Source organism: Python bivittatus, unplaced genomic scaffold (genome assembly GCF_059951505.1).
Source record: "Python bivittatus isolate LINGU-HERP-01145 unplaced genomic scaffold, Pbiv_v1 ctg000790_np1212, whole genome shotgun sequence".
NCBI classification, from domain to species: domain Eukaryota; kingdom Metazoa; phylum Chordata; class Lepidosauria; order Squamata; family Pythonidae; genus Python; species Python bivittatus.
This window is the reverse complement of record NW_028277110.1, coordinates 4,018,507-4,037,400: the sequence shown is the minus strand read 5'-3', so window position 1 is coordinate 4,037,400 and position 18,894 is coordinate 4,018,507. Positions and strand designations below refer to the sequence as shown.

Here is an 18,894-nt window from a genome sequence, read left to right as displayed (position 1 = left end):
GCGCCCCCCTTCCTCCCCGCTCCGGGTCACCCGCAGCCCGGCTGCGTTTACCTGCTCGGCTGAGCGCGGCGCGGGCGCAGCTCCTCCACGGAGCGCGGGCGCTGCGCTGCGCGGCCCGGCGAGGCTGCTGCCGGGCAAGACGGGCGCCGGCCAGTTCCTCGCTGCAGGGCAGACCGGGCAGGCAAGGCGGGCAGGCTACTCCAGCGGCGCCCCGGCTGCTGCCGCCCGGTTTCCTCTCCGGCGCGCCGCCACTTCCCGGCTGGCCAAGCTCCCGCGCTGCGCCCGTCTCGCGAACTTCTCCGCCGGCAAGAAGTTGCGCGGGGGACCGGCCAACGCCTCCGCTCTAAAGCCTTTGTCCGCCGCCGCCGCCGCTCTCCCGCTTCGTCCCCGGCGCCGCTCCTGTCCCCTCCAGCGCGGCGCGCCCTCGCATCCCCACGCCCGTCGCGCTGCTCCCGGGCCGGAGTGAGGCGCGCCCGACTCTGGCGGCCGGTCGCGGGAGCCCTGGGAAGCCGGGCGGTTGCGCCGGACCGGCGGAGGCAGGGCGAGGAAGCGTGGCGCAATCGCTGGCGCAGCTTCTCCCCAAGCTCCGCGCGAGCGGGAGGCGGGCCGAGGGCACGTGTGAAGGCTGACTCTTCCGAGGCGAAAGGGGAGGGTGCCCCTTGGAGGGCAAGGCCGGTCGGGGCGCGGGGGCTGCCCGATGGTCGTGCAAGCCTTCGCCCCCTCCCCCGCTTTTCCGGTCCTGAGCTTTAGGATCGCCGGTCTCCTCACGCGTAAAGAGCAAAAAGCGAGCAGGATCGCGGCCCCTTTCCAATCGCAGGCGCCTTCAGCGCCATCCTGAAACTCAGCTAGCTTCAGGAAGACTGAGGTTGGCACAAAGCACTCACTTTATGCAGCCTGCTTAACCTGGTTACGGAATTAACTCCTTTTCCGGCCTCACTCCCTAAGCCACAACAAAATAAACAGCGTTAAGAGTAACCAGACCTAGCCTAGGGTGCAAATACTACAACCTGGTCTTCCAGATACCTGTTTAAGAGGTGTTGCGTTCCCCCCTCCCCACATAAACAGGATTGAGTTCTAGGCTGCAAAAATCCGGGCCACCACTGTTGCAGCCCGGATATTTCTAAAGCATTTCCAGGGTTGGGATAAGGAAGTACACTTGATTCTATGAAAGTATGCGAGGTTCTGGTCCTATGTCTGCTTACCTGAGAGTAATTCCCCCTGAACTCTCTGGAAGCTAGGTCTGAGTCGACTGTTTTAGAACTGGGCCCACGCCCTGCAGGTTGCTATTGACCGATGGTTAATGGATGACCATCTTTGCACGATCCTATGTTTTTGCATTCATGAAGACCGATGGAGACCATCCACAGCACCCATTGAAGGAGTCTGGTAGCATCTTTTCTGACTAACGCATTTCATTAAAAGTCATAAGGCTTTTAATAAAATGTGATAGTGGGAAAAGATGCTACCAAGCTTCTCCTGATTTTGGGCTACCAGAGAGGAACACAGCTCTTCTCCTGCCGTATTTATTGAGTGAATGACAAAGGCCTATGTCCACATCTGAACCAAAAACATTTTGACGGGGTATATTCGGGAGAAGGGTGCAGAAAAATGCATGAAGGGGGAATAACAAACAAAGTGGCCTTCAATATGTTTCAGCATAGAATGGAAACAGGATATACTGAATTTGTGACTGGAAAAAGGAGAAACGGAGTCAGCCTAATTTCTAATGGAGAACTCTTGGCAGAAATCTGCTCTGACGGGACGGGAGCATGCTTCGGTGCTGTTCCCACTTGTAATTTAGAAGTGGCATTCTCAGATCCTTGATCACCTTAATTTTGACCCTTGATCACACAACACTGGCTTCATCCCGCCCCCGGCCCATAGGTTCCACAGTCTTGCATTAACCCTTCACTGATCAGAATTAAAATAGCTTTCCCCTGTCTTCTAACCCTGTCCTGCCACACTTCCCGGCACGCAAAATCTTTCCACTCTTTACTTTGGAGGTGAAGCCAGGTGGCCTGTCACAGGTGTGACAAGAAGTGGGCTTTACCTGTGTTGGGAGTAGCAGGTCTGCTCCCTCTATTCAGATGAGAACTTGACTTCTAAGCACTAAGTTTCAGACCCATTCCATCTCTTGCTCCTTGTTTTTGGAATCAGCTTTCCTCTAGACCAGTGTTTCTCACCCTTGACTACTTTAAGACGTGTGGACTTCAACTCCCAGAATTCCCCAGCCAGCATGGGTGGCTGGGGAATTCTGGGAGTTGAAGTCCACACGTCTTAAAGTTGTCAAGGGTGAGAAACACTGCTCTAGACATCCCACCCAGTACAGGGCAGGAGAATAGACCTCTGTTATTTTACGGGGGGGGGGGGGGGCGGGGAAGAATAGCGTATTTCTGCAACTTTGTATTTGTGCTATTCCAAAATGGCAATGAAAGATATTAAGCTGGGTTTTGGACGCTTGTTGGTCAGTTTCCCTGTATTTGTTCAGTCGTTAAGTCGTGTCTGACTCTTCGTGGCCCCATGAACCGCATCGCGCCAGGACTTCCTGTCCTTCACTGCCTCCCTGCATTTGCTCAGTTTAATGGTCATTGCTTCAGTGATGCTATCTAACCATTTCATCCTCTGCCGTCCTCTTCTCCTTTTGCCTTCCATCTTTCCCAGCATCAGGGTCTTCTCCAAAGAGTCCTCTCTTCGCATTAGGTGGCCAAAGTATCTGAGCTTGAGCTTCAGTATCAATCCTTCAATGAGCAATCAAGGTTGATTTCCTTTTCCCTGTATTAGTCAGTTTCAATCACTTTTAGGTCATTGAAAGCGAATCAGTTTCATCTCACTGTCCAGAACAGGGCAGCCGTTCCGCCCCTTTTGCTGTTCCAGTTTATTTCTCAATTAGATTGATATATCACTTTCATTTGGTACCACTCAGGACAGTGTATCTAAAGTTCCTGCCTCCTAATTTCCTCACAACCGCCCTGTAAGATGGGACGGGCCCAAAGTCACCTAGCTGGTTTCCCTGTCTTTGGGAGGACCAGAACTCCTGGTTTCTAGTCCAGCGCCTTTAACCACCGCACCAAACTTTAACCTGGGAGATGCACAATAGCTCAACATTTGATCTGATCAGCTGTCTTGAAGATGGCCATTCAATTGGATGAATAGGGTGAATAGCTTAAATAAGAAAATTACCATTGCCGCCAATTAGTGCAGAACCTTGGGCACACTGAGACGGACGCTGGTCCCACTCCCCACTCTCACGAGCGCTTCCTATCTGCGTTCTCTCTGACATCGATTCCTCTTGCCGCGGGTTTTCTCCAAGGTCACGATGCAGTGGAGCCCAACCAGGGGATTTTCACCTGCCTCGGGTGTGTCTAGCACATGACCAGCCTCTGCTAAGCCACTCCAAGGAGTATTGACTGGGGGAGACAGGCCAAACCCTTTCTCCAGGAAAAGAATAGGTCCTAAGAGGCTTCTAGAGGGGAAGAAGACCCGTCATGTCATCAGCACAGATTCCAAGGGGGTGTAACTTCAGGTTTTATGATGCATTATTATTTAAATCTTTGTTAGATTCATAGCCCATCCTTCCTTCAGGAGTTCGAGGACATAGTGCTTCCTCCTCTGTTTCCCCACAACAATAACCCTCTGTGGACGGAGGGAGAACAAGCAGACCAATAAATTTGGGGGGCTGAGCCTGGATTTAAACAGGCTCTCCGATCTACTGTGTTGGACCTACTACAGTTGCTTCAAGGATAGCACTATGTTAATTATGATCAAGAGTGACTTTCAAAATTGCAGGGGAATAATCAATACAGTCTCTGAAGCCTTGTCTTGCCCAACTTCCTTATTACACCAGGAATGCATAAGCTTTGCAGGGGGAATTTGGATCACATCTGGCCTGTGAGTGATGTGCTGGGAAGTGCCCACCCCCAAAAAACGGAAAAGGTCAGGGAGAAAAAATGTGGTTGAAATAAAATATTGTTTTTCATTCCGTCCCATTAAAGATTAGACTTAAGTGGCAACATTTGAGGCCAAAGGTTTTAGGGGGTTCATACTGTTCACATGTATGTGCACACACCTGACACTTATGCACAAAACACGGGTGCTTCTTGCTGGAGACACATGTGCTGCAAACACTGTTTCCCGGCTGTCATGGTGTTTCCCCATCCTTACATCTTCCTTGAAATCATTCACCAGCATCTATTGACTGTCACTCTTCAACATCAGGAAAGTGCATGGGCCTTTCCTGTGGGATGGGTGTTACCAAGTTTAGTCTCCACCAGCCACACCTCCAAAGTCACCTGCTGGACCCACGTGCTAGTGGCTAAGAGATGCTTTGGAAACAGGGAGAGGACTTCCCCATCTCAACTGGTCTTGGAAAAGATTTCTAGAAGATAGTCATGGGTTCTTGGGACCCCCATGGCCTCTAATATATCATTTAAACCAGTGTTTTTCAAAGTTGGCAACTCCAAGATGGGTGGATTTCAACTCCCAGGATTCCCAGCCAGCATGTTGGCTGGGGAATTCGGGGAGATGAAGCCCACTGATTTAAAGTTGCCAACTTTGAAAAACACTGAGTTAAACCTTTGAAGGTAACTTCTACGATGCGGGGAATTAAGATCCATCAAGCAGCAGTAGTTGTCTGGAATTTGGTGGCACTGAATCAAATCAAATTAAATAATAAATAATAAATCTTGTTCTTGTTCTTATAAACCAGTGATTCTCAACCTTGGCAGCTTGAAGATGTGTGGACTTCAACTCCCAGAATTCCCCAGCCAGCATGGCTGGCTGGGGAATTCTGGGAGTTGAAGTCCACACATCTTAAAGTGGCCAAAGTTGAGAAACACTGTTGTAAGCAGTTGTTCATTAATAGACTAAGCACGTTGGTCAGAATGAATGTCTTAATACGATTCCCCCCAGCCAAAAGAGCCCTGGTCCATTAGATGCAAATCCCATTTCTTTCAACAATTGGGGAAAAGTATTAATCTACTCCCCGGTGACTCCCTCGACCTGAACAATACACCGGTGGCATTCTAGTTTATCCGAAGCTTGGCTCTGCTGAGACTCTCATTTGAGCAGACAGACTTAGATCTGGGAAGACAGTGATGGGTTTGTGACAATGTGCTCAAGTGACTCTTCCGATTATTATTAAGTCATGACCGTTGAAGTTTACGACACTTTAAAAATAAAGTCTCCTTCCCGTCGAACTCAATTCCCAGTGACTCCGTGTCCAATGGTCTTGACAGCAATATGGAAATAGTGAATTATTCTTTCTGGCATATTTTTCCAGTTTCCCAGTGTGAGATTTCAAATCTCATCACCACCTCCATTCTGGTTGATTGGGAGGAAGGGAACTGAAATCCGACGCCACGGGAAGAGGTCCAAGAAGGCTAGGCTAGTATCTTTTTGATCTTCCCCAATTGAACAAGGCAGTTTAGGTCTTCCTCGCACTGTCCAGATGGCAGCAGCTGATTTTTGCAGATCAGCCTTTTGTGACGAGGACCGAGGCGGGGAAGGCTTGGCGTGGAATATGTGAGTATGTCTGTATACACTTTCCTTGATGACTGAGAAGCCGAGTTCCTGTTCTGAAAGCAGGATTGTCAACTGTTTTTAGAAACTCCTCCTCCTATACCTGAAAGAGCAGGTTTTTTTCCCCGCAGTATTTACCAACAGATCGTGCTGATTGGCAACACAGTTTCACCGGCTGATTTCTGCAAATCAAGGCAGTTTTTGTCAGGAATGAGAGCAGAGACCCAAAGGGATTGTCTGCCCATCGATCAAATCTTTTGCAACCGAGCGGATGTTTTTCCAAAATCTCCTTTTGTATTCCTCTTTGAGAAGTGCAAGATCGCTCCCAATGTAATGCAGAAAAATGGACGTGCCAGACTGCTTCCCCTCGTGTATTAAAGTCCCCAAACGATCTGAGACGGAGAAGACTCCTACTCACACGCTACTTTCATATTATGCCATTTCTCTAGTTCTTGGGCTGTGAGCTGCATGGAAAGAGTGACAGCATATACACACCACTAGGACTGAGTTTCCACAACACACTGGACTGCAGACTAACCAATGCCATTTTCACCTGCTGTGTGATGCAACCCCAGCTTGGGTGATTTCAGGTGTGATTCAGTGCAGGATACAAACCCACACAAATGGGTTCATTAAGTTCCAATAGCAATCCGTTTATTTTGCAAACGCAGGCTGCGGTATGTTTCTAAATTCTTATCAGAGGGCATTGTTCATGGGATCATAAGCCAAGGGCAGGGCAAAACCAGGCTACCCCCTCCTCCTGCTATTCTCATTTCCTTTTGAAGGACGCATCTGGAAGACGGAATGCTTGAAACGTCATCTTGACAGAGAACGCTACGGGTCACCGGCTGTAAAACTCAAGGGGACCGTGAGAGGGCGCCAAAGGGACCCTGAAAATGCTTGTTCCTTACAGCCATCTATGGGCCGCCTGGAGCTCTGCAATCCAGATGTAACAGCTCTTGCAAGATGCTCCCATTCAGAACAGCACCTCTGAAAATTATATTTCTTGCACCTCCTTATAATCCATAAAGCTTCTGCTTACTTTTCCAGCTGCAGTGTGGTAGCCAATATTCTTGGAGACAACTCCTTGGGCGTCTGGCAAATTCGATGTCCCCCCATCTATCGCCAACATTGATTATTATTTTTAAAAAGAAACAGAAAACAAGCATGGTGCAAATCAAAGTGCCAGCCTCTTCTTTATTTCCAAGAACGCCTCCATGTAGCGCTTCTTTAAAAGCAAATGTGGTGAGTGGTTGCAACCAAGTTGGCTTGGAAAGGGGCCCCCCTACTCAGAAAACAGTCACAGACCCTAAAGGTTCCGGGCAGGGAGCAAGAAAGAATCCACTGCACCAGTTCACTTTCTAGTAAAAAGTAGCCATTTTGGAAAGTAGCCAGCCACCATTTTGTGAGAGCACCCACAACTAACTTTTAAAAGGCACAACTTGCTTTTAAAAGTAGCCATTTTGAAAAGCAGCCAGCCATTTGGTGAGAGCCTCGGCAACCTGCTTTTAAAAGACAAAGGGTCCCCACTGGTTCCCCAAGGTTATCTGTTGTATGGTTTTCCAAGGCTGGCAATCAGCCTATTCAGGAGCTTTTGAAAGTGGTGAACTATCCTGCCAACTTTTACTTTCTCTCTCACAATGCTAATGGACGTGTTCTGCTTCCCCTCTAAATTCCCTTTCTATCAGCATTCACCCCAACGTTCACCATTAAATAGGAATGCTACTGTACTGCTTTTCTTATTTTGTTTAGCAAGAGTTATCCTTAAGTTGAAATGTATAATAACAACACGTTATGCACAAGAGTCCTTCAGAAGGACAGTATTCAGGTGACCTCTACAGACGTGAAAAAAAAGGTAAAATATTTTCGTAGTTATCGTGACCTCTCCTTGGGCTGAGCAGACCGAGACGTCTGCAAGGCCTCCTGTTTCTCTTTCGGTATCTTCACCCATTGTGTGATCTGTCTACCCTTTCCTTTGTAGATTTTTTTTCCTTTCTCCAAACTAGCTCTTTCCCAGGCAGAAAAATGTCTCTTAAAATTCCATTCTAGGAAATAGCCCTTTCTCTGCCCGTCAAAACACAGCTCTTTTGATATCTTACAAGTGAAAGGACCATATCAAGAAGATAAAGGAGAAATTAGCGGCATTGGAAAAGCCAAACACACATTTCGGAGAAGTCTGAGCAGCGGTTGGCCAAGGTTTTATAATTAGACAACTTTTCCGATTCCTGTTTGTTGCTATCAAGCCTGTAGGAAATGCATTTTCACTCCCCCTTTAATTAGGCAATTATTTGTCTAATTTAATTAAATAAATTGAATAAGTCAATAAAAGTGATTCACTCATAAAAATAATGTATATATTTTGGAAACACCCGTGTGTGTGTGTGTGTGTGTGTGTGTGTGATATTCTAGTTTTAGCGTATTTTCAGAACCTGGGTTTTTCACTGAAGGTGGGGATGGCAAGATGCATCTATTAATTTTAATTTTAAAATTAAATTAAATTAAAATTAATATTGATTATTAATATTAACCTATTTTTTAGGTTCCAGTTGCTGTATTTGATTTAGGCAAGGACAGTAGGACCAACATCCAGTAATTATTACTGAGAACATGGTTGAACCCTACAGGGCCACTTGCATGAGATCAACAAAAATGGAAATGAAAATGCAGACAGCACGTGAGGAAATAAGAATGGGGAGGGAAGAGAAAAGAGAACCACTTCTTAGCTTAAGGATCTTTTAACAGCTATCTTGAGGAGGAAGTGTGGAGGCCAGGCACAAAGTTTTGTTCCCTCTGCTGCAAGGATTAAAATATGAACCGGACTCATCTTATTATAGAAAACAAGGAGGAAGGATTCCCAAATATTAAAGAAAACATATTTTATTATTGACCTCAAACACACCATATGTAAAATAGGTTTTGGTGGCACCTGGAGATTCTTCCTTCTTGGTTTCTCATAGAGGGCCAGATCTTTACCTGGAGAATTCCCGGCGCAATGGCTTTTGCACTCTGAAGAGGAACTGGTTGCAATTTTGCTCTTTTTCCACATGCCAAGCATTGGGTGCCTCCGCTCATTTCCAACACAGCCTTTTGGCTCTGCTTGCCTGCATCCCCTTCACTTATCTGTAATTTAGTTTACCGTTAGCATGCCATTATCGCCTTTGATAGGACTTTTGTGCTGAACCGTCAAGAGATACAAGAGGGGGCTGTATATAAATAAATGAAATAATCTGAGATGTTGCCTTTTTTCAGCCAACCCCACTTTAGTCTAATGCAGTGTTTCTCAACTTTGTCAACGTTAAGAAGTGCGGACTTCAACTCCCAGAATTCCCCAGCCAGCCATGCTGGCTGGGGAATTCTGGGAGTTGAAGTCCACACATCTTAAAGTGGTCAAAGTTGAGAAACACTGTTGTAAGCAGTTGTTCATTAATAGATTAGGGTTGAGAAACACCAAATTAGTGCATTGTGCAAAGCCAATCCATTACACCTCACTGTACTGCACAACACTGGAAAACCGGGTTAACGGTATAAACCATGGTTAACTATGAGATGGGCCATGGGAGCCCAACCCAAGTTTGTGTAGTCTCTAAGTAAAGGTTCCATTGAATAGTCTCCACATCTGATCTGGCTTCGATGGAGATGGGGAACCCACCACCCTAAAGTTAGTGGGACAGTCTACCTCTGGAAGTTGTGGGTTCTCCATCTCTGGAGGCCTTTGTGAAGAAACTGGCCAACCATCTCTCAAGGATGGTTTAGTCGGTTTTCTTGCACATTCCAGAGAGTCAGAAGAGGTGACCCTTGTGGTCCTTTCCATCTCCATGACTGCATGATAGTTTGCCCCCTTCCCAACTGGGCCCATCTTCTAGTGTCCTCACCCAGTTTGAAATGGGTTCAGGCCACAATTTGACCATGACCTCCATTCACCATTTGGTTCTGCGAAATAGGTCTATAGCTTGAATGTTTCTCCTTCCCGGATGAGGGATTCCTTCATACGGACCTGCTTCATGGTTCAGGAAAGGAAGCCCAATGCACGTTCAAAAGAGATGGGACTTTAATCACATAGCCTCAGCCTTCATCTTGACTTTTTTGACACACCTGTCCCTCCTCCTCCCTACCAATACCCTTCTTCATGGCTGAGTGTAGGAAGAGTAGCATGAATAAGCCTCGGGAACCTTAAAAGCTTAAAAACTCCTCCAACCTGGAGGCTTTTACACGGACATCCATAAAAATGGGCAGGCCTTCTGTCACATGCTTGTGGTCACCATCTTGGCTTTTTCAACCCACTCCCTGCATACACCCCTGGCTAGAACAGTTTCTTCCTTAAATCCTTTGCTAATGGAATAACATACAGCGATGGATGGATGGATGGAGGGATGGAGGGAGGGATGGAGGGATGGAGGGAGCTTGGCAGGCTGAATTTGGAGACCCTGTTTTGGTTGTACTCAGATGGAGTCCCTCCAAGCTGTTTTGTGATGTCGCATGCAGGGAAATGCACGTGCCTATATATGTATTTGCAGGACATGACCCCCCCCCCCCCCCACACACACACAACCACACCGAGCAGCCTGCCAGCAGCCCCGCATGCTTCAATCAGGGCCAGGAATCTCCCCAGCCCTGCACGAGCTCCGGCTTTTGGCTGGAGAAGTCTATTTTTTAACCTCTTTGCCGGAAGCCTGAAGTCAGAGCTGTTCCTGACAAGGAAAACAAACATCACTCCCTTCCCTCAGGGAATGTGGAGGAATTGTGAGTCAGGAGCAGTTCTCTCTCTCTCTCTCTCTCTCTCTCTGTTGTGTGTGCACGACTGTGCACTTGCAGGTTCCTCATGGCACACCCCTGTTTGCATTTGAAGTGCTTTTCCTTCCACTGAATGTTGTCATAAAAGCACGAACAGGAGCGGGACAAAACCCACTCCACCGGACTTCAAGTCTGATTTCTCTCCCTGCAGGAAACGTGGCTTCCCAAGGCAACAGAACGGCCTCCATGCTTTATTGACTCTGCACCTTGAAGAAAAGGGTTTAATCTCTCTCTTTTTTTTTAATTCAGGGGCTATGATGACAAGAGTGCAGTTTCTGGGCCCTTTCAGCTCAGAAGAATCAAAAAAGATATTTATTTTATACACCTATCAAATTTTTAAGTGCAATGGCCACAACCCCACAGGCACACTGGGGCAGGGATGCTGCCTGATACTGGGGGCAGAAACCCCATGCAGCTTTGCTGCTTCCCAGGGCTTCCAAACCCTTCACCTATGAACATTAGAGGGAGTTTGTATTTTCGTCTGCTTTTTTAATCTCCCCGAAGGGTTCCCTTCTCTCTCTCTCTCTTCAGCTGCTGATAAATACATCCGGAGGAAATCGATGCGTCCAAGATCTGGAATATTACAAATCATCCCCCCCGGCCCCCGTTTCATCTGGGAAATTCTGAGCACACTCAGCTGGAAGGCAGGCCAACGTTGCTTCTAAGATGGCTAAAATGGGGCGCTAAAACGGGCTAAGAAACACACCACCAAAGGGGTTCCGGAAATACAACCCGTTCATCTCATGCAGGGGTGTCCAAAAAGGCAACAGATGCACCTGTGTAATCCAAGCTCTGCCCCCTTTTTTACCTACATCATGCAGATGACACAGGTGAAAAGGGGCAGGGCTTAAATCGCTTAGCTGTGGCTGACAACTTGACCTTTTTGACCTTCCCCCCTTATAGGCATCCTGTGGAGCTAAATATATGGTAGAAAAGTGGGGGGAAGGTGGCCTCCAAAACTCACCGCAAGGGAAAATGCACTCGGACCAGACCCAAAACAGAAGCATTTCACACTCCATCGTTTTATTGCAGGATTAATGCTATTTTTGAAATAGAAGAAGCTGTCCTGAAATTCCAGCATCGAATTGCAACTGTTTAACCCATGTTAACCTCCTGACTATTGATTATGAAGGACCCAGTACCAGTCCTGCTGTCGCCCAGCACCAATTGTAATGAGTATGTGAGAAAGACCTTGAGAAACGGGGAAAAGAGATGCTGCCTACAGAACGGTCAGATAAGAGGGGGCATAGCCCACAGCTGCAAAATGGGTGGAGAAAGAGGCTCAGAAGGGATCCTCTCTAATTTCTCAGATTGCAAAGGAGACCTCGGGAGATTTGTACTTTCAGACTTGCAAGATTCTGTTAATTAATGTAGCCTTCCAATAAAGTAGAATTAGCTCATCTGGTGGTGTTTTCTGTCCTGGTCTACCTGGGAAGGCTGACCCCAGTCCTGCTAACTGTCACTCACCCAAGCCTCCAGACTTGATGTGCCACCTGCATTCAGGATCCAGGTCCCCTATTCTGCTCAACACCATCCAAGGCCTCGGGTCAGCAGCTGTTTGAGGCCACCATTCATTCTCGCTGCCAAGGATTCAACGAGTTGCAACAGCTCTCGTAGGTTGGCAGCAGCTGTTTGGCTCAGCTTTGGAACAGACTAGGTTTGCTCCTGATGCCTTCCCTATGCAGCTCTGTAGAAACTTTTTGGGGGGTAGAATCCTTGTCATCTGCAGAACAGTAGGGAGAAAGTCCCACTGGTAGCCCCCATCACATCAAGAGCTCCCTCCAACTGGGCACCCGTCCAGTTGGCCTCAACGTTCCTCTATTAACTACAGCATGTTTTTGACCATGAAAATTTAGGGAGGATTGCAGCTTTTCAAAGCATGCCGTCCCCTGCTTTGATGTTAAGGTGGTTGGATGGCTAATTCCAAGCCAACAGCAAGTCAAAACTAGCAGAGGGCTTGCTTAAAATCAGGCAAACAGCTGTGGGCAACATGGGTGTGCAAGAGAGAAGGGAACGCCTTGGAAAGGCAGGGAGGATAAATTCACAAATTCCCCGTAGCTTCTGTCAGCTCTAAGATTCATCCCAGCAGTTGACAATAACAATTCAAGAGGGCTCTGTTCCAGTTTGGTTTGTTTTCTCCTTTACACTGGGTGGAAGATGAAGCACCCAAATTTTAATTGGCCAAGTCCTTAATGAAGGGCAAATTATAAAGGGAAGACCAACCTTTGAAAGAAAGGGGACTTTAAAGTTTCAGGATTTGAGGATATCACTCTCATGCATTAAGGCAGTGTTTTTCAAACTTGGCAACTTTAAGATGCGTGGACTTCAACTCCCAGAATTCCTCAGCCAGCCATGCTGGCTGGGGAATTCTGGAGTTGAAGTCCACGCATCTTAAAGTTGCCAAGTTTGAAAAACACTGCATTAGGGCAAATAAAAAGGCTAGCATCAAGATGGGTTTCCATCTTTAATGAATGGAGAACTCTCAGATCTTCCTTTGCTATTTCAGTATGGCAAGGCTATCAGATCTGGGCTGCCTTGATCCAGAAAAGTAGCAGATGGCAGCATAGAGATGCAGAAAACTTTAGTTTTATACCATCTGGTGGTCATCCACATCTTTTGTCACCGAAATCTGGTCACTCTAAAGAAGAGACCAATGTTGGGGCGATGGGCCATCTTGTTTCAACTTAGTTCCTGTGCTTATTAAGGGAATAAAAAGCAGAAGATTCCAAGAGAAAGAATTTGGTCATTGGCTAACAACCTCAGTTCCAAAGTTGCCTTGATGATCCAAAGCAGATGTCCTAGTTTAGCAGAATTCTTACTGGAGAAAAGCTTTCAAAAGTTGAATCTGCTTAAATGCGGAACTTGAATCCAGAAATTGTTGGTGGCCAGGTTCTGTCAGCCCTTTGAGGTAGGCCAGGTCTGGAAACAGACACCATAACAAATACAGGAACTCTATTGTTATAGGGTATAACAGAATTTTGAAAGCTTGCCAGAATCTTGAAAGTCTACCAGAGTTTCCCTCTGCCCATCTTATACCAAACAGAATCAAGGAAGAGTTATCTTGAGTTGCTTTTTCACCCCTTCTTCTGTCCCAGAACTGAGCTGTGGTTTCCTTCATGGTTCTTGCATTCCTTCTTCAAGGTTACCTTCTTACTTCTCTATACCCACTCTTTCTTGACTACCCCAAGACTGTTTCTGAAACTTACCTTGAATTCCCATTTATCTCAGCTGATCTCATCTCAGTGAATGGCAGTACCTAGCTGACCTTGTCTGGGTTGAAAAGCTAACCTGGGTCAGGTTTTGTTAGTACTTGCATGGGAGATCAGAAAGAAATTCCATGGTTGTAGTCAAAGAGAGACCCCAGAAGGTAAGTCCAAAACACTTTCATAATGTTGCTAAAAGGACTTCATCATAGATAGGTCCATGAAATCACTAGGAATCAAGGGAGACCCAAAGCCAATTTTACCCTTACTGTCATAATGCCCAATAAATAAATACATGAACCCATTTAGTTCAAGCATTGCCATACCTACCTACCTACCAACAAAGTGGCTGTGTTCATAAACAAACTACAAACCAGACCATATTTTAGCCTAGCACACTTTATAAACCCAGCTCCTGTGAGGTGTAGAGTTCAGGGCGTAGTATGGATGAGGAAAATTTGCTTAATGGAATAAACCTATGGTTCACTGGATCCTAAGTATGCCTATTGTGTCAACACAACACAGTCTTAGTTTGTTTAAAGAACAGCCTCACTTGGCTGAACGTGTTTTTCTAACTCTCTTGAAAAGTCCAGCCCTGCTCTGCAGGTTGACCTTGAGAAGAAGCAACCCAAGATTTTAACTCCATGCATTTCTGAAAAGTTCTCTACCTGGAACTTTTCAAACTGACCCTCTATTTTCTGCCTTAGATCCCAGTCCTGCTGGGTTCTTCCAGAGGGAAGATACAGGAGACAGAATAAATGGGACATTTCCCTGTTGTGTTGGGGATATCCTCGGCTTGGGTAATCCTCAGGGACACTCCAAAGTTTCAATTACACAAGGAGTTAGAAATGGCAGAAGCCCAGTAGTACAAGCAGAAGAGGTTACTCACAGCTGGAGAAACACCCAGAAAAGAAGCTGGTCCAGAAATTAAAAGCCAAACCAGTCCAACTCTTAGCTGACGTTGTAGGAGCCAAAAAGAGAAAGGCAGAAAACAATACTCCAATCAAGGAACTACCAAGGAGAAAACCACACCCCTACCAAAACTGGCAGGGGAAGCTACCGTATATAAACATGGAGCAAACCTCACACTTACTCACACTAATGATGTTACCTAGTTGTGTAATGAAACTTCTGCAAACCAAACTCAGAGAGCACCACGGACTCCACAAGAGAAAGAAAGTCAGCTTAACACACCAGGAAGTAGATCTACAGGCTTATGAGTGACAGTCACTGCTCCTAATAGAAGAGAATATGCATAGCTCAGGGTTGAACTGTGGAGTCCTTGGGTTCTCTGAGCTTGGTTGTTTTCCTGCAAACATTTCATTACCCGGCTAGGTAGCATGAAGATGCTACCTAGCCGGGTAACGAAACATTTGCAAGAAAACAACCAAGCTCAGAGAACCCCAAGGACTCCACTGCTCCTAATGCTGTGCTACTCTAAAGTAGAGAGTTTTAGGCATGGAGGTACCCTGCTCTTATCCAGCTGGTCTTCATTAAGCTTCATCTATCTGCAAGACCATGTAGGACAGTGATCCCAACCTCAGCAACTTTGAGATATGTGAACTACAATTCTTCACAATGGCCATGCTGGCTGAGGAGCTCTATAAGAGTTGAAGTCCACATGTATTAAAGTTGCCGAGATTGGGGAAGGCTGATCTAGGCATACTGAGCTCCTTTCAAGAGATCCTTATTCCCACCTCCAAAAAAAAGGGCTCGGTGTGTGTGATCCTATTGAATCTAGATCAGAGTCCCAGGCTGGGGCTCCTGACTAGGAACACTGTTTCTGGCCCTTATTCTGCACAAGAACTGGCTAGAGGAATGAGACTTCTTCAAATGAGACCAGGACACTCATCCTGTCTAAGAAATTAGAATGGGAGAGAGACAGGGAGGGAGGAAGGGAAAGAGATCCCCTCAACTCAGAAAGTTAAAAATATCTCTTCTGATGATTCATTGTATTTATACTAGAACGTAGATCTGAAATATAACCAAATGCAGATGTCCAGCAGCCTAAAAAGAATTACACAACCATTTGCAGTTTACAAATGAATGGATATTAATTGCACATCATGGGTGCTGAACAAACAAGGTGGAGATCTCCCCCAGCCAATTCTCAGCTCTGAATGAATATGCACTCATTAATCGTTATTGTCATTTAGCAATTATCAAATTGGCCCTAAAGCCTAATGATTTGCTACTTCCTGCTGTTTATTCAAAATTATCATATCATATGCCCAAACTCAAGCTGTCCTACATCACGCTCTTATGCATATTTACTGAGGAATCAGCATCACTGGAATTTCAGTGCAATGGAACTGGGGTTTACTCCCTAGGAAATACCAATTGAGCACTTGGGCTCTGTTGGTCATCTCACTAGGTCACCAACACGGTGACCATGGCAGGGTTGGGCTGAAAATTGCTTTTCAATTTTAATTTCCTCCGAGGCTTCCCTCCCCCTCCCCCCAACATTTGGAAAAATAAGCTGCTTCTGATTTTTTCCCCCTCAAGGAAGAAAAAACATTCAGGGAATGCAGACTGTGTCCCTTAGTTACAAGGTGGCCGAATGATGGGGAGGAAGTAATCCTTTCTCCAGAGGTCTACATCCTCCTTGGGTGGCCACCAGAAGTCCTCACTCGCAAAGGGAGATGTAAGGATTGAACTCCATCTATGGGGCTTTTTCAAAACAGCCCATCGAAGCCTCCAGAGAGGCTACAGAATGGAGAGGTTTGGTGGAGGGGGGGGGGGAGACCAATATTTTCCACCATCATGCAACAACCAAGGAAGATCAAAAACATCAGGAAAGCAAATTGCAAGGCAACTCCAAAGCTCTCTGAGAATGAAAGATAGAAGCTCCTTTCTCAGGGGAAAAGCATGTTGGAAAAAATGCTTGGCACTGTTAGAGCAAACCAGCCTCTTCTGGTGCTGCCTGTCTGTCTAGCATGCACTGATGTTCGGAGCTCCCCTTGGGCTACCGTGAATATTGCTTTAAGGTTCACATCCCACGTCCTTCCTCACCTGCTCGCTCTCCCTCCTCCTTGCTAGTAAATCATCTCTTCATCTTTATCTGGTGTGAATTACCATGGTAACCAGGTACAGTATTAAGAGCTTGATATGCTAGGAGTCCCATCCCAGCATCTTTTCACTTTTCCAAATAAATCATTATTCTTGATCCTACTTCTTTACATGTGTAGACCCGCGCACATTCGTATTTTCCTCCAATGCATGTTTCTTCTACAGATGTATTTTAAGGCCACCGTTTATATGGAATGAGTAGATCGCTAAACTGGAACTTCAATGTTATTGAAAAAAAATAATGGGAAATGGTATACCAAAGTTTTAAATAAACATGATTTTTTTAATGGAAAATGGTATATTAATGCTTGAAATAAACAGTTTTAAATGGGAAATGGTATACCAATGTTTTAAATAAACAAATACATTATTGATTAAATAATCAAATACACAGTTTGAGTACAAACTGTGGAGAAACATTGGTCTCCCATTCTGCAGTCTTAGTAAAATGCATCATTGTTCAAGGACTCTACCCAACGGCTACCTGGCAGGCAGGTCTCCTTCAAGACCCCAAACACTTATTTGTTTCTGTCCTCCCTCCCTCCCTCCCTCCTTGGTCAAGTCTGTTCTGGGGCTTGCAACACCATTTCATTTATTTCTGCTGAAAAATGAAGTTGGAAGGCCTTCTGGGGCAGGAACTTCTAGGGGCATATTTCAGCCCTGGGGCCACAAATGGCCCACCTCTGTGGTGAGGTCATAAGGAAGGGTGCCCGCTCTCAGCCCAGGTGCTGCTATGCTTGGATATCAAAGCTTCAGAACAGACTGGAGCAATAATAAGGAACCCTACTCCACCCATAGCTAGCTAGAGCCATCAGGTTTGGGCTGCAGAACTCCACATGACCACTAGGGGGCAGCCTGTTGGCGTTCTCCTAGCTCTTGGCTATTCCCTAGTGGGCACCTGGAGTTCTGCAGCCCACATCTGCTAGTCCGAGGGAGAACCAGATGAATTATACAGTAGGTCACATACAGCTGAAGGTTTTTCTAACTCAACCAGTTCCTGGCACTGTTTTAAGCTTCTCCCTTGGCATTCATTTCCTAATGGCAAGCATCCATCTTTTTCTTTGCTTGCCTCCTTCCAACTATTGTATGGGGAAGGGGGGTGATTTAAATAAGCATATCCTGCAGAGAAAATATCAGATTCAAGGAGCGAGGGGTTTAGATCAGCCTCCAGGCACTCCACAGCAGCTTTATTCAGAAATCCACAAGTAAATCCTGTTTGCTTTTGCCTGCAGATAAACCCACTAAAACTGGGACAACCTATGGCCTATCTACCTTCTGCTCACTTTCCACGTTTGCTGCTGTTTATTGTTTTTCTCCTGGCACACGCATTTGATACAGCTGGACATACAGAAATTAGCGTCGTTGCTCCCCTCGCTAGCACTTCATGCAATGCCAGCAGATCAGCCTGCTCTGCGTGAGACGTTTCACTGCCAAATTTGCAACTCGGGGTTGGCTGATCTGCTTCCTGGCATGCTAATAACCTGCTTGCCGCTCTCCCAATTAGAGATGACGGGGAGGGGGAGAAGAGGAACAAAACAACAACAAAACAACAACAAAACAAACAACAGAGGAGACTTCACTGCAGCCTTAAGAATTTTCAGGGCTATTATGAAGTTTAGGAGCTGCATGATTCCAGTTGACCACTAGATGGCAGCATATTGATGGGTTTTCTCTCTGTCGCCACCTAGTGGTCTCCAGAGGTATTTCAGCCCTGATCTGGTACCCTTAAAGAAATTTAGGTGTGGTTGGTTGGATTTTATTGCATCTGATTTTGTTTTTTTAAACTCTCTGAGGCATTCTGCAATATATATCCTGCAAAACCATTTTTGTTTTTTGTTTTTTTGAGCCCTTTGAGCCATTCTGAGGTGGAAACTGGTCATCCTCTCTTGAAAAATATCTCCGTTCCATCACTTAGCATCATGGCAGTTGCTGTCACGTCATGAAAAATAGGCCAAGCTTCTGCATGTAACGTAGTTCTCCGAAATGCCAGCAAGAAAGCCTTCGTCATTTCCTGAACCAAAGTTCAGAGTTTTCCTCTTAATGGGACACTTATTTGCTGTAACACTCAGTTTCTGCATGGGAAATATAAGAAAATAGTAACATTCAGGGCAGAAAAAATATTCATCATGATTGCTCCATCATGAAGCGGGCAAGAACCTGTGCTCTGCAATTTGTGAAACATGCATTTAGAAATATAGCCTATTTTTCAGGACATGGAACCCAATTTTGCCCACTTCAAAAAAATGAAAAAATAAAAAAATGGGGCTGTGTTCTTATCCTTACTATTGATGAGCAGAATCATGGTTTACTCAAT

The 18,894-nt window shown here is 46.0% G+C and overlaps 1 protein-coding gene across 4 annotated transcripts in view; it reads right to left on the bottom strand.

The window, feature by feature from the left end:
- ARHGEF9 (Cdc42 guanine nucleotide exchange factor 9) overlaps nt 1-14,456 on the bottom strand; it is a 242,733-nt gene extending 228,277 nt beyond the window's left edge. For 2 of the 4 annotated variants that reach the window (XM_088129199.1, XM_088129200.1), the window contains exon 1: nt 52-868. The gene's annotated coding sequence lies outside the window, so the exon portion shown is untranslated. Of the gene's footprint in view, nt 1-51; nt 870-14,400 lie in introns of those variants that run through there. The other 2 variants (XM_007421913.3, XM_088129201.1) reach the window with 2 other exon arrangements.
- Between the last annotated feature and the right edge of the window lie 4,438 nt (nt 14,457-18,894).